The following is a 17,211-nucleotide window of genomic DNA, read 5'->3' on the forward strand; positions in this document are numbered from 1 at the left end:
GGAGGAGGGGAGGGGAAGAAAACAAACAAATAGGCAAACAAAAAACCCCCAAAGTCACATAAAAACAAATAATATAAACAAAATATTAAAAAGAATTAATTGGAAACATGGGAGAGAGAATAAAGAGATAAATAAATAGAAAAATGCTGAATGGTTTTATTTTAAAAATACATTGTCATGAGTAATCCAGGGGTGTTTTAAAGAAGATACATGATTTGGGAAGGGTTGGGACTAGCTGCCCTCTGGTGTTTCTTCTACTTTGAAAAGTCCAGAACTTTAGGAGAGTTTATTTTGTTCCAAGCTCTGAAAAGGATACAAAGCTACCTAAGTCTTTGTATCTCCCCTCAGGAGGCTTGGAATCTACTTGGAAGCCAACATGTGATGTCCTCCCTCATACTTCAGATAGCACTTTGTACCTCTCTGTTGCACATATCACTTAATAATATGTACTCTGGTTATCTCTGGTGGTGCCACATCCTTCTACTACTAACACTAATAGCTGATATTTATATAGTACTTTGAGATTTATAACAGATTTCTTTACAGACATTAGTACATTTGAGCCTAGACTAGAAATGCCATGAGTAAAAATATTTCTCACTAAAACTCTCTCTGCTCAGTGCCCAGTTCATCAAGACTATGCATAGCAAATGCCTCAAGAACCCATGATGTTCTCAGGGTGGGAATTCTTAGTGTGGAAAATTCCCTCTGACAAGACAGCTCATACCCCGGCAATAGAGCAGGGTCTTGGAAAGTTTCCTGAGGCTCAGAGACATTTAAGTGACATGTTCACATAATCATTGTCAGAGATTAAAACCCAGGTCTACCTGACTCCAACTGGTCTTATCAACTCTCCATTCTTCTTATATCTTACTTCCCTCCATATTCTATCTAATTCAGTAACTCTGGCCTTCTTGCAATTCCACAGACTACATACGTGACCTCCTAACTCTGTGACCTTTTACTGGCTGTCTCCCGTGCCTGAAATGTTCTTGCTCTTTACCTCCAAATCCAGCCTCAGATTCTTACTAACTACATGACTCTAGGCAAGTCACTTAAACTCTATTTGACTCATTTTCTTTAGTTGTATCATGGAGATCATAATAGCATGTAATTCACTGGGTTATTGAGATGATCAAATGAGATAATACTTAGCACAGTGCCTGGTACATAGTAGGTACATAATATGTGCTTATTCCCTCCTTCCCCTCATAGTTGGAGAAGAGAATAGTTTCCATGTTGTTCCCCATTATATTGTGATCTCCTCGAGGGGAGAGACTGCTTTTTTTCCCTCCTTTTCACCCTTTTTTTGTATCTTCAGAGCTTAGCACAGTACCTAGAAAGGGGAGGCACATAAGGAATGCTTATTGACTTGACTTGAAAAGTACTGTACAAGCAGTCTCTGAATCTCTTGTGGGTTCATGAAATGAGGAGAGGTGAAATGGACTTAGTGAGGAACCCATTTGCTATTTGTTTTCCTTTCAACTTTGAATCTGAAAATCTCATAATGTTCTAGCTGGAAGAAGCCCTAATGTAGTGAACCAAGAATGTTATAACTAGAAAGACCCTTCTCTAGCATTTGATTCACTATAAAAAGTTGACCTCTGTTTGCAATAACAACAATAAATTTTTGTTGAATTAAAGATTCTGCCTCTACAAATGGAAAACTTTCCTAACAACAAGAGGAATTTTAAAGTGTAATGCATTGCCACAGAAAATCTCTCCCATCCCTGATAGTCTTCAAGAGGAGGCTGGATGACTCTTTGTCCAGGGTGCCATAGGAAAAGAAGAATCCTGTACAGTTGCTCTGAAGAATCATTCACAACTCTGACATTCTGTGATTCTACAAAGCGAGGTTGAATTAAGTGCCCATGAGAAGATAGCTAAGAAAATGCAGCCTTTGCTACTAGAATTCAGCTGTCAAAACCACTGAGCAGGGCGATGACTGGGGTCAAAGACTAGAGGAAGCAACAGGAAAAGGGCGGGCGCCGAGGGGAAGGTCTGTGAGATTGAGAGGAAAGAATCCTGGAGCTTCTTATGAGCAGGAATGAATCCAGTTTTGTCTTTGTGTCTCTAGGCAGGGTAAAGAGCTAGCAGCAAAGCCAGACAGCTCTGGGTTCAATTCCAACTTCTGATCCATAATGGCTTTGGGATCCTGGACAGGTCATTAACCCTTCAGTGCTCTAGGCAATCCTCTAAGACCAAAGTGTCAGTGCCAACCAGCATTAGGTGATGGCATTTCCTCACCCAGAACTTCTCAATACCAATAAAATTGCAGGTCCAATCCCTAGCCTCAGCACATAGCATGGTCCATGGCATGTGGTAGAAACTTACTAAATGCTTGCTCATTGATCTGTTAACTTAGGTGAAGATGGTGACTTTGCCATTGACTTTGTGCATGACCTTCACCAATGGCCTTAATTCTCAGATCCTAAGTTTGTTCATCTGTATGATGAGGTGATTAGACTGGATGATTCCTAAGTCTTTTCCATCTATACATCCTATGACCTAATTAAGTTCCCAACAACCAGCAGTAAAGTAGCTGAGATGCATGCAACACTTTAGAGAATTTCAGAAGGAGCTGGAACAAGCCAGGCAGATCAGGATCTGACAAAGGCATGGGCAGCCAGGGCTAAGAGTTCATTTTCAGCAGAGAGATTCCAAAGTATGATCACTGGTCACAGAAGCTTGCATTGGGATTCCAGAGGCAGGGTAGATGAGGTGTCCTCTGAGAGCCCTTCATGGTGTGAGATTTCCAGATATCACACTTCAGTGGGCAGAGATCCAGGTGGGCAGGTAGATAATCAGCTTTAGAGAGTTCCTTTAGATGTGGGCATCTGGTAATAGGACTTTAGTCTTGAAAAAACTGGATGGGGTGAAGGGGGGGTGGGAAGGTAAGGTAGAGTAACAGAAAAGCTGATTTAAAAGATTATGATTTAGAGCTAGAAGGGACCTTCAAAATAATGCAATTGCACTCCTTTTATCCCTTTAAAACAATACTGGTATCTTTTATTTTTACATTAACTTCTTTTTTTTTTCAAATATATCCACCCACACTCAGTTATCTTTTAAAACAAAGGAAAAAAAGAAAGCTAAAGCTCAGCAAAAGAAATCAGTTTAGCATCTGAATTTGTCAATAGGTACAATGTTTCCCACCCATATCCCTTACCCACTTCCACAAAATAAGGGAATCACATTTGTGAGGAGGGGGCAGCTAAATGGTGCAGTGGATAGAGTGACAGGACCGGAGTCAGGAAGACCTGAGGTAAAATCTATACTCAGTACCTCAGATACTTACTAGCTGTATGACCCTGGGCAAGTCACTTAACCCTGTTTGTCTTAGTTTCCTCATCTGTCAAATGAGCTGGAGAAGGAAATGGCAAACCATTCCAGTATCTTTGCCAAGAAAACTCCAAATGGGGTCACGGAGGGTCAGACACAACTGAAACAACTGAACAAACAATAGCATTTTTTAATCTCCAGGGCCAAGCTATCTCATTATAAATACATAGCATCTATAGGATCATAAATTCAGAGTTGGAAGGAACATTAAAGGTCATCGAGTCCAAGCCCCTCATTAGACAAAAGAAAAAACTGTCTTATCCACAGTCACATAGCTAGGAAGTATCTGAGACAGGATTTCAAGCCATCTTTTCCTGAACCAAGCCCAGTGTCCTACCCATGGCACCATTCTCCCTCTTACTTGGTTTCCGTTTTGGTTTTGCTGCTGCCCTTTCCATTTTACATTCTTGGAGTCATCGAATATGTTGTTTCCCCAGATCTGCTTATTTTATTCTGGATTGACTCATACCAGGCTTCCCACACTTCTCTGTATTGTTTTTTTAAAGCATAATAAAATTATTCTATCACATTCATTTGCCACAGTTTGTTCAGCTATTCCCCAATAGCTTGCCAAATACTTTTGTTTCTCATCATTTGCTAGCTGAGGAAATGCTTTAATGAATGTTTTGATGTAGGTGAGGATTCTCTCTCCCTTGTCCTCTTAGCAACTGCTCAAAATGAGGAAAATACCACAGGTAATAAAGAGGAGGCGTATATCCATACAAAGAGCCCTGAATCTGAAATCAGGTAAGCTGGGTTCAAAACCCAGTTCTGCTATTCACTAATGGTTGGTTGTTGTTTAGTCATTTTCAGTCTTGTCTGGACTCTTTGTGACTGCATTTGAGGTTTTCTTGGCAAAGATACTGGAGTGGCTTGACATTTCCTCCTCCCGCTTATTTTACTGGAAACTGAGGCAAACAGGGAGTTGAAAAGCTATTAAGTATCCAAGGCCAGATTTGAAGTCAGGTCTCTTTGACTGAAAGTTTGACACTCTACATACTAAGCCACTTAGCTGCCCTCATTAATGGTATGACTTTGGGAAAGTCAGTTCTCTCTGGGTCTCATTTTATTTATCAAATTTATCCATTTATTTATTTATAAAATAAGAGAGTTGGCTGAAAGGAGCTCTGAGGTCACATTTAGCTTTTAGCCATCTAACCCCAAGTAGCAGGACTTGACCCCTAGGGCTTCTAACTCCCAATTCAGTGGTCTCTACTACAACATCTACGCTAACTTGAATCAGGGCAGACACGCTGCAGATTCTTAGATCCTTATCTTTCACCTGCCTGGGACAGTGTCAGGCTCAGGGACTGGGTCATGAAGGGATGAAGACAGCAGATGGTCAGAGAGAAGCAATTTGGGGACCAGGTTCCAAGTGAGTCATTACAAGAACTTGACCCTAATAGCATGCCAAGGAGAATCAGCTCATCAGGGTGCCAACCTCAAAAACCTGATGTCAGGGACAGCAGGCTATGCCCCTAACCAAATGACCAGGCCACTCCCTCTCAGAGACTTTCTGGATGAAATGTTTCCCCAGGGAGCACTCCTCCTTCCTCTTCTCCAGAGAGCTATTGACCCCATTAGCAGCTGACAACATTCACTTATGTCACCTCAAAGGCTTTGAAATTACTCTCTTGTCTTACCGTGTCCCTGACTTAATCACTTTGGCAAAAATAGAAAAGTGGCATTTTGTGTGTATGTCTCTGTGTGAAATATTGGAATATTTGGATTTTCCTCTATTTTGGTATATCTGTGCATCTGTCTGCTTGTACATTTATGTATCTCTATGTTTGTACCTCATCTCATAAGATCAAGAACTGCTAGGGACCTCAGATACCAAATAATCTAACCTCTTCACTTTGCAGATAAGGAAACTGAGGCACAGAGAAGTTAAGTGCTGTTGTTTGTCCTTCATTTTCAAAGACGACTTGTTCTTGAATTGGATTTAAGCAAGGCAGAATTGCATCACCTTATCTTAAGTCATCAGCCTTATTCTTTCTTCTGGAGTCATCTAAATTCAGTGTCAGGACAAAAGTCAGTATGACTGGTAACAGCCCAGGATGCAGGGGATGACATTGGCATCTCTGGTGTTTGACCGAGCTCTAAACAATCCATAGCATCTGCTTCAGTCGCCTTCACGGCCACTGGAAAAATGTATTCTCTTCCATCCATTCTACTGGGGAAAGTCTCCTTATGTTTGGGGAAGACACCCTCCTAACGCACTAACAGGGTTGAGGCCTGTTAGTTCCCGTCAACCTGGTTTAGCCCACCTGCTGAGACAGTTTACTGGGCTCTAACCACTGCACATGCTACAGCTTCTTGGAGCCGCAGGTCAGAGTTGAGTGCCAGGCAGATACTAAAAGTGGATGAGCAGCCCCGAAAAGGACTCAGTAGCTCTCACAGCAGAGCGGTTAGTCTTCCTCGGACAACCATACACCCCAATGAGTATATGGAGGGATGTGTTGGAGTCAGCTCAAAGAGGTTTACAATTGCTGATTGTTAAATTTTCAGTGTGAGCTTTCACACTTCACACATTTGAGAATGCTGCAAATAAGGACTTGATTTATTGTTTTGGTGACCAACTCTAAACTTAAGCAAGAGATGGAGAAAGTGTTAAATAATGCATATTAAACTTAAAAGTATACTAAACTTTTTTTTTCTAGAGAGCTGGTTGTTAAACATTGTGTATGTTTACCAGCACACCTTGTATATAGACATACCCATGTATATTCTGTGTGTACGTCTGTGAGCATCTACGGATATATAAAAGCATGTCTGAGGTAGTGCGTCTTTCTACTGTCTATTATTATGTGCTTGTATTTTTTGTATCTGTATGTATGTGACTATATATGAGCATATACTTTATATATATGATTGTATATACTGTGTATCTCTGGTGCCCAAGTGACCTTTGTCAGGCACAGGGTCAAACTCACACTTGCCTAGCAACCCCTGCCTCTGGGGCTCTTTTTCTCTCTGGTTGGAGAGGGTGGAAGGTAAGCTTTTGGGAGCTCCTCCCTAATCATCCTTCATTTAGGAATGGTTCCCAGGGAATTCCCTTCATCATTTCCCACCAAGCTACTTTCCTGGCCTTTATTATCTCCACAAATCCATCATTCAGCAAGATGAAATCACCTAGGAAACTCATACCTCCTCAGATCATTTCCTATCCCAGATGCATGACACCATAATGCTGCCCCTCCCTACACACACACACTGGGTAACCACCCCACCAACTTTACAGCTTCTTTCCATGTGTATTTCCCCAAGGAGATTCTGAACTCCTTGAGGGTAGGGACTGTCTCATTCCTTTCTTTGTATTCCCATTGCTTAGTACATTGCCTAGAGCACGGTGGGTGCTTAATAAATATTTATTGACTCTTACTCTGAACATTTCACTCACCTATTTGTTATATTCCAAAAGTCTGCTATTACTTCTATGTTTTAATATCCTCTGGCTGGCTTAAAAAAAAAGCCTTCCTCACTTCCACTTTTCTTATAATTTAATGACCCAGTGGCACTGGACTTCTTGCTGTTCCCCAAACATGACACTCTATTTCTCAACTCTGGGCCTTTTCACTGCCTGTTCCCATGCCTGGAATGTACCTCCTCACCTCTGTCTTCTGGCTTCTTTGAAGACTCAACTAAAATCTCACCTTTTTCAAAAGGCCTTTCTATTTGTCTCCCTTCACTCTACCCCACAACACATAGCCCCATCATTGCTTCCCTCTTGTATTCCCTTTCACCTGCTCATGCATGTCTTGTACATAGTTCTTTGCATTAGGTTGTGAGATCTATACAGGAAGAGATTTTTTTTTCACGTTTCTGTATCTTAGCTCTTAACTTTGTGCCTGGTACATAATAAGTACTTCAGAAATATTTGCTGAATTGACATATGTGAGTATCTCTAGGTATGGATCTATGTGAATATGTGCATTTCTCTTTATTAGTGTGTTTGCATGTATTGATACATGTTTGTGAATAAATATGATTATATGAGCATATATATGTGTACTTTTATGTGTCAATGGACCTTTGTGTATTTATGCTTGCATTTGTGTCCAAGTTTGGGTACGTGTATCTATGTGCATGGAGGGTGAAGTCTAGCTCTCTGACAAGGAGATATAAGGAGTAGGGTGGTGGTGATGGTGGTGGTGATGACGGTGGAGATAGAATTTATTTGGGGCTTTAAGGTTTCCAAAGTACTCTACATACATTATTTCATTTTATCTCACTTGATGGAGTCCAACTTGATGGAGCAGAGACTGATAGGTCTTTGGTATGATAATGTTCTTCAGGTCACATGACAGGAAGAGGAAGGAGATGAATTTCCTGAGAGAGGTTGCCCTCTAAACTTGACATACTTGTATTGTACCAACTAGGTTGATATAGGGATATGAGAAAGCTGTTCTCTACACATCAAGGTGGCTCATGATCATGGGGATAGACCAAGAGTTCAATAAGGAAGGGTAAGGTCTTTCTTCTGATCTCACAGACAGAGAGAATCCAATGCATTCAAACAAACATTTATTAAGTGCCCACTATGTACAAGGCACTGTGCTGGGTTTGGGAGGTACAGAGATAAAATTTAAATAGGTGCCTATACTCAAGCAACTCATAATCTGCTTGAGAGAAATGCAAGGAATTGGCTAGAAGGCTCACTAGTTTTATGCACTGAAGATTCTAGCATTAACAATTTCAGCTAAAGAGGTTCTAGAGAAAGGATCAGGGAAGGCATACTAGGCAAGCAGGTTGGGGTGAGGGAAGGGAAGCAAATTTAAAGAAGAGATAACATATCACACTTAAGCCTTATGCATTCCACAAGGGCCTCTCAAACCAAGTTTTTGTTTTGTTTTGTTTCCACAGAAGCTATTTTCTTAATATGAAGCTTAAGCCATCTCAACCACTCACCCTCATTGTTTAAATCCATAGTTCTGCCCTCTGGGACTAAGAAGAAGAAAGTCAATCCCTCTTCTGTGTGACAGCACCTAGAATACTAGAAGATAACTATCACATTTCCCTTAAGAACCTGTTGCCTTGAGGCCATGTGTGGCCCTCTGAATCAGTCAAAGGGCGACACTTGAAGACCTAGGGGGCAACATGTGGCCTCAAGGCTGCAGGTTCCCCACCCCTGCAGCCTAAGTCTTTTACCATATAAGCTCAACATTCCCATTTTCACTGATTATCATATGGAATGGCCTCCAGTCCTTTCACTGTCTTGAACATCCTCCCTTTGTTCTGCTTCACTTTGTCATCAGCTTTCTTAAAATGTGGTGCTCAGAAATAAACACAATACTGTCAATGGGGTCAACCAGGACAGGTGAAGTAAGACAATCATCTCCCCTCTTCTAGACATTATGAAAGTCAGTAAACAAATTCAATGGCAATTTATCAAGCATCTACTGTACACGGTCTTGGGGATATAAATGTGTTGGGGGGGGGAACAAAAATAGTCCCTTCCCTCAAGAAGTTTATAGGCTAATAGCAGGGGTAATATGGCCTGTACATATGTAAATGTGATGCAAGGAGGACTATGATCAGGGAAAAGGAGAGATCCAGAAAAATTGCTATTAAGAAAACTCAAGGAGGGGAGAGACCACTTTTACTTGGGGAAACATTGGGAGGTTTCAGGGAGACAGGGGACCTAAAAGTGAGAGTCAAATTAAAAGAAAAAAAGTGAGCATAGGAAGATAAGTGGTGAAATGGATAGATAATTGGACCCGGATTCAGGAAGACCTGAGTCAAAGGTGACCTTGAACAATTGCCGGCTGTGTGACCTTGGGAAAGTCATTTAATCTTTGTCTGACTCAGTTTCTTCATTTGTACAATGGGGACAATAATAGTATCTGCCTCTGTGAATTGTTGTGAGGACAAAACGAGATCACGCTTGAAAAGTACCTTGCTAACCTTAAAGCTATACGTGAATGCTGGCTATTAGTATTATTAGTACCATTAGGTTCCAGGCACATTGGTAGCTTATATAAATACACAGACATAGAAAAAAGCAAATTGGAGAGGAGGGAGGAAAGTATAGATTTGTCATCTCATTAAACTAGAACAATATAAATGCATGAAAAGAACTCAAGAAAATAAGTCTGAAACATTAAGTTAAGGTAGTCTGATTATGGAAGACCTTAAATGGTAGGCTAAAATGTTTGGATTTTATTTTATAGGAAATGAAGTCACTGATGATATTTTGAGCAGGAATGTGACATACTCAGACCTACAATTAGAAAAATAGTTTTGGTAATTATGTGGAAGATTGATCAGAGAAGGGAGAGACTAGAGGCAGTGAGATTGGATGGGAAACTATTGCCACAGTCCAGGAGAGAAGTGATGAGAAACTTAACAAGAATGGCCACGGAGAGTAGAGCTGAGGAGTTGGACATAAAAGTGAGGGGGAAGGTAGAATCAACAGGGGTTTGAATAGCTGATTTGATTGGACAAGAGGGTAAAGAAGAGCAAAGATTCAAAGATGACTGAGCTTTCAACCCTAGGTGACTGACAGAAAGGTAGTGCCATCCACAGAGCTAGGAAAGGTGGAAGCAGGGAGCAGAATAAGATGAGCTCTCTTTTGAACGTGTTGAATTTAACTGGTAGATGGAACATAGTATGCACTTAATAATAATATATTGATTGATTGTGGGCTAGGAGATGTCCAGTAGCTAGTCAAGGAAACATAACTGGAGGCTCAAAGAGAGATGAAGGCTAGAGATACAGACTGATAGATAGATAGATAGAGATAAATAGATACACATATATACATATTCACATGCATATATATATGTATGCATGTATGTGTAAAGAGATATTATGTGCATACGTATACACATATATGTAAATGTAGATATGTATACACATATATTATGTATATAAATTATATTCTAACACCAAATTAGTTTTTTGTGGCCACCAGTTCACATTGTTTCTTCTTTGCTGGACTTGCTTTCCACTAAAATCCTCAGGATATGTATGTGTATGTATATATATACATATATACACACATATACGTATATATCCTACATCCAACCAGTCACCTAGCCCTCTGAACTCCATTTTCTTCATATATTTTACATGTATTCTGTCTTGCCTTAGTCCAGGTTCCCACTTCTTTCCCTATAATTCCTCCTAACTTGTATTTCAGCCTCGAGTATCTTCCCATTCTAACTGATTCTTCATGTGTTGCTACATCAATCTTCCTAATGCACAGTCCCAGTCACATCTCCTCCTTATCTGACATTATATGTTCTGGGATCCTTTCCATCTCTTAAATTCTATGTTCTAAGGTCCCTTATAGCTCTATTTTCTAAGGTCCCATCCAGCTCTGACATTTAATGTTATCTCTTCTCTTTTCATGCAGCTCTAACATTCTATGTTATTGCTATTATTACCAGCCAATATTTATAGTGTTCTAGGGTTTTCAAAAGTACTTTATGTAGACAGGGTTTTCCAAATGTTTTAACACATTTTTAAGCTATTAAAGCTTATTAAATAGCTTTTAAAGTTTAAGGCTGCACTAAGACTTTTGGGACAAACTGTATTATCTCATTTGGTTTTCATAACAATCCTATAAAGACAATTCAATTTAAAAATTATTTATTGAGTGTTTATTATGTACCAGGTGCTGGTGTTACAAATAGAATTAAAAAGAAAGAATGATAATATCTAGCATTTATATCATGCTTTAAGATTTGCAAAGCACTTCATAAATATTTTCTCATTTTATCCTCACAACAAACCCAGGAGATAGATGCTACAATTATCCCTTTTTTGCAGATGAGGAAACTGAGGCAAATAGAAGTTAAATGACACTCAGGGTCACACAGCAAATAAATGAGGCAAAATTTGAATTCAGGACTTCCTGACTCTAATATCCATGGGATCACCTAACTGCCTCAAAGACAGCCCTGCCTTGTAAGCTCTTACATTCTAATGGGGATTGAACATATAAAAGCTAGCTGAAAGGAGTAAGGGGTCATGATGAGGAAAAAATTACTTTTATTACTCTCATTTTACACATAAGGTAACTGAGACTGAATGACTTGCCCAAGATCAAATGGCTATTCAGTGACTAAGGCAGTAGTTGAACTCAGGTCTTTCAGACTCTTAAGTCCAGAATGTTATTTACTACACTTTCTAGATGTATTGTCTTTGTTCTCAGATCCCTCCCAGGTCTAGCATTTAAATCATATTATTATTTGATCCTAAAATCTTACCATCCATCACATGTTGTTGTAGAGGCATCTTTCAATACAAAATTTTCATGGTTAGACCTTTCCTCAGTCCTCGGATTTCTTGACATTTTTGTAGCTCTTAACACCATTGACTATCCTTTCTTTCTGGGTACTTTTACTTCCCTAGGGTTTTATGACAATCCTAGTTCTTTTATTCTCAGTTTAAAGAATTTACCAGAAACTTGACATTCCCTGCATTATCTGAAGTACCATACCACCTACCAAAGAAATGCAGTGTAGTTTGATTAAAAAAAAAAAAGCTATATTTTGAGAGTCAAGAGGCCTAGGGTCAGTTCCCTATAAGGTCATAATTCCATCTCAGATTCCTTTGCTATGTCATAACTGATGTCTTATTTCTAACCATTAATGTCCCTGAAGGTTCTGTCCTGGGTTCTTTTCTCATCTTTTGCTAAACTTTGGATTGGTGATTACATTCTGAACTCCAGGTTTGCATCATGTGACAATTGCTTGTTTTACATCTCCGATTGAATGCCCTGTAGGCATCTCAAACTCAACATGTCTAAACTATAATGTCTGATCTTGCTCCCTAGACCCATCTCTCATCCAGATTTCCTATTTCTGTTGAAGGTACCACTATCTTTTCAGTAAATCATTAAAACCTCAATTCTTCATTCTTCCTCCTTCCCCAAATCCAATCAGTTGCCAAGTCTTGTCAATTTTACCTCCACAGTGCATTTTGAGTCTATCCTCTTTTCTTCCACCCATGTGACCAGCACCCTAGTTTAGGCCTCCATCACCACTTATCCATACTAGCCTCCTAATTGGATTTTAATATCCAGGCTTTCCACTCTCCAAACTCTACACAAGTGCCAACAGTTATCCATCTAGAATATAAGTATTAAGATGTTACTGCCCTCTTTAAAAACTTTCAAAATCACCCTATGGACTGCGGGATAAAATACACATTCTTCAGTGTGGCACCTGCAATCACCTGCAATTTGACTTTAGCCTACCTTTCCAGGTTTATTTCATATTACTCCCCTTTGCATATTCTCTGTTAAGCCACACAGGCATAGTTACTATCCTGGAAGTCAGCATTCCAAATCTTTTTACAGGCTATCTACTATTCTTAGTATATGTTCCTCATTTCTGCCTCTTAGAATCCCTAGCTTCATTTAAAGATCACTTCATATGTCATATGCTACAGGATCATTTTCTTGACCCTCCCCCAAAATTATTAGTACTCTCCACCTCCTCGTATTAATATGCTTATTTGCTTATATGCTATAACGCCCCCTCATGAAAAAAATGTAGTCTCTTTTGAGGGCAGAGACTATTTTATGTTCTGTCTTGGTATCTCTAGGAAATAGCAAACTATGATAGTTCCCTTTCCTTTCATTTTATTTTTCTGGACTGACCAGCATTTTATGGTACAGAAAAATGTTTAGTGACAATTTTTTGTCCCCAACGCTTACTGGCACCTTCTGAACATTTTGCAACCTTAGAACACTTCCTGGGAAGCTGACTTTAAGTGGCTTCTTCAGGGTCAAACTTCTAGACTGTGAAGCCTTCCTGACTTCAGAGTTGCCCCTCCACCTATTATACCATATAGCCTTTAGTCTTATCCATGGTATTTCCTTAGCAAGTCCCTCCTAGATAAAATGGATTACATTGAAAGTAGCAATAGCCAATTTATCCCAAAGTCCAGCATCTCCTGTGCTACAGTGGTCACTCTTCTATTACCTTCTTAAGGAAAACATGAGGACCTTGTTTTCTCCTGCCTGGTCTTGTATACCATCTCATCTGCCAAAGAAAGCCCCAAGCCCACTATGGCTTGATGGGAAGAGTGCTAGTGGTGAGACAGGGGACCTGAGTTCTAATCCCAATTTCCCTGACTTGCTATATGATCTTGAAAAAGTAATTTAACCTCTCTGGATCTTAGTCTCTTTGTTTATGCAATGAAGAAGGGAGAACAGGAAGTTTAGATTAAGGTCTCTAAGATCCATTTTAGCTTTGTGATTCTATGGCTCTGAAACCACAATCCTTTTAACATTTAAGGCTCCTTGTGAGATTTTTAAATTACTGTGGCCCTGCTAAATACTATAATGAACAAGGATGTTTCAGAGCTTGAAGTGTCTAATTAAGCAATGGTCAAGTGCTCACACTCCAGGAGACAGTAGGTAAAGGATGACCCTTGCCTGGTTAGGATCTGTTTCACCCATATGGATTGATCCTTCTGTCTTATTACAGGATGAGTTCCTCTAGGGATTGAGACCGAAGGCAGGGATAGTTAACTCCCTATTTCTGAAGTCCAGCCTATGCATTTCTGCTACTGCATCTTTGGTTATGCCATTCCTTCCCTGTGCCCAAACTCACCCCCACTCCCCCACCCCCAACTCACAGTTTGTTTTTGTTTTTGTTTTTGTTTTTTCCTGGTGATATTGTTCCCATGCACCAATGACATCTCCTTTAAGGTGTTCTCCCTGATCCCTCCAGGGTGCTAGTGAACCTTTCCTTCTACATTTGATGTTACAGAATTCTGTACTCTTCCCAGAATCACACAATGTCAGAATTAGAAGGGACCCAGAGGGAGAAGTCAGTGTTTTCCTTTTTCTTTTTATCTTTGTTCTCTATGACCTATCACAGTGTCTTGAACACAGTAGCACTTGATAAATATTTGTTGGATTACATTGGCTACATGACCATGATTCCCTTCTACCACATCACCTGCAGTGGTTACCCAGCCTTGGCTGGAAAGTCTTCAGTGAAGAGGAAACCACTGCCTCTCTATGTGTCCCATTCCATTTTTGGCTAGCTCTCATTGTTAGAGGGACAGGATGCTCATAGGGGATAGCGAGGTGGCCTCAAAGCTCAGAAGATCTGGCTAAAAGCATTTACTCTTTCACATAATGGCCATTCACCTTGGGGAAATCACTTAGACTCTCAATATTCTAGGCAACTCTTTAAGACTATAAAGAGGTTTACTCTTATATAGGCATTTAGGTGGCTCAGTGGATAGAAAGCTGGCCCTGGGTCAGGAAGACCTGATTCAAACCCAGCCTCAGACCCTTCCTAGCTGTGTGACCCTCGGCTAATCACTTAACCTCTTACTGCCTGAGATTCCTCACCTATAAAATGGGAATAACAATAGCACTTACTTCTCAGGGTTACTTTGAGGTCATAATGAAAATATTTAGAAAGCACTTTGTGAACCTTAAAAAGTGCTATACAAATGCTAAATATTATTATTTTTATTACTGATATAGAGAGTTTTCTTACCAGGGAGTTCTCTGTACTAGTAGAATCATAGGTTCAATCCCTATCCCTATCTAGTTGCTACAATTTTTCCTCTAATATTATGCTGGAGCCTGCATCTGCAATTTTCCAGGTACTTGTAATTCAGTTCTCTATGCCCAGCAAAATAAGTTTAAAGCTCTGTTCCATGACAGGACTCCAAATATTTGAAGACAAGGATCATGACCCACCCCACAAGTCTTCTCTTCCATACATCAACTTATTCTCTTTGTGCACTTATATTTTAATTTCTATTATATTTATCTTTATGCATATTTTATTTTTCTATAAGGCAAGGTGAAGGATCAGTCAGTGAATAGGAGAATCCCATTTATTCTCCCTTGACCCCAGTCCTCAGAGTGTGTCCTTCTCTGCCGAAAATTTTTTTCTTGCCTACTGAGTGAAACTAACTCCTTTGCCTACCATTCAAGGCCTTTTATAAGCTACTCTACCCTACTTTACCAGCCTTATCTCAATTTATTCTTTACTATACCGTTTATACTCCAGCCAAAACGATCAGCTTCTTTGGTTCCAAATATTCCCTGTATTCTGTTGATGCTGCTCCATAGTCCATAAAATTCCATATCAACAACTTGAACAAAGACATAGACTATGTACTTATAAAGTCTGAAGATGACATGATCCAGGTTGTTTCAGGCTTACTATTCATTAATTCCCTTCATACACTGTTCTGTCTAGCCAAATTAGCCTTCTTGCTGCTCCTCAAATGGTATGCTCAAATCTGCTGTCTTCATGCCTTTCCGTGGGCAGTCCCCCATGCCTGGAATGTATTCTCTCTTTACCCCTACCCCTTAGAATTCCTTCAAAAGCACAGCTCAGATTCCACATTCTAAATGAGGTCTTTTCTGATTCTCTGCTGGTTTCATCACTTCAAAAAATTACCTTATTTTCATTTCAATTACTACTATCAATTAGTATTTTAATAACAGCTAACTTTCTATAGCACTTTAAGGTTTGCAAAGCTCTTTATATATTACTTCATCTGATCTTAGTTTGTGTATATTTCTTTGTTTTCTCCCTGATTGGATGTCTTGTAAGCTCCTTGGAGTTAACCTATCTGTGTTTGGTCTTTGCATTCTCAGTGCCTAGAAAGATAGCTTGCATAAAGCAGGCACTCAATAAATGTTTGCTGGTTGTTTGTTTTATTTGGAATTTAATCCATAGCTATTGAATTGATTAGAATAGCTAAAAAAAACTTATTGTGCCTTAAGGAAAGTCAGTGGAAAAATGTCGGAGGAAGAAAGGAAAGAAGATAGGAAAAATATAAAGAAAACAAAAGCAGTCTATTTGTCCCTACTGATGTTTTCAGACACTTTACTGGGAATGACCCCTTTATTTCTAAGAGTTCATCTGTTCCAGGTGCTCAGCCCTGCACTCAATGGCTTCTCTCCCCTGATACACTGATCTTTTCCACAACTGCGTATGGGCACGTCCTTGACCATGTCAAGATTTTGTGTTTAAGAGGGTAATTTCCTCAGGCTTTAAAAAGTCACTGAAGTCTAACAGCCCTTTCTTGAATTTTCATCTGCTTTATGGATGCCTTTTATTCTGAGAGCTTAGCAAGGGCTCAGGTATAAGACTGCATCAATGAAGGAGGCCTATTCTCCATGCTTGAAGAGATAGGGTATTAGTTACCCCTTCCCTCAAAAATTGTATCAGCTGGAAATTTGATGAGCATTCTATCTATGTCTTCATCCATCCATGTCATTGTGAATAGGTAACTGAATAGGTCAGCACCAAAGACAGATCCTTGAGACACAATACTAGAGACTTCCCAGTCTGCTTCAAGCCACTAATAACTTACTCAGCATTTGGATGGATTTACTGAAAAGGGTTCTCCACTTGGAATGAAGAGCTCTGAATCAAAATCCCACCATATCTATATTATATGTATTTTATAGATGTATATTATAAGTTTGTATATGTATGGCTATTGCATGTGTATGTATACATGTACAAAGACATATACATGTATGTATATATGCGTATATACATATGTGTGTACACATGTGTGTATGCACACATACTTTTTAACTAGAAACAGCTCAGTAAGCTTTGCATGTTTTATTTTCTTCATCTGCATAGTAGGTATAGACTTGTGTTATCTAACTCATATTATCAGGAGAGAAGTGTTTTGCTAAGCTTAAAGTGCTGTATAAGCTCAAGTCATTACTATCTGGGTTTATTCATTAGACATAGTATTGAAATGGTTATATAATTCTTCTGGTGAGGCACCTGAAAATCTCCTTCTCAACATTGTCTTTTTTGTGGAATATAGAGGACTAGCATATGGAGGAGGGGGTTAGAATTCTTCTTTTTTGGCCCCAGAGGGTACAAGCATGAGCAGCAAGCAGAAATT

This window comes from Vombatus ursinus, unplaced genomic scaffold (assembly GCF_900497805.2).
Source record: "Vombatus ursinus unplaced genomic scaffold, bare-nosed wombat genome assembly UNPS02005236.1, whole genome shotgun sequence".
NCBI classification, from domain to species: Eukaryota; Metazoa; Chordata; class Mammalia; order Diprotodontia; family Vombatidae; genus Vombatus; species Vombatus ursinus.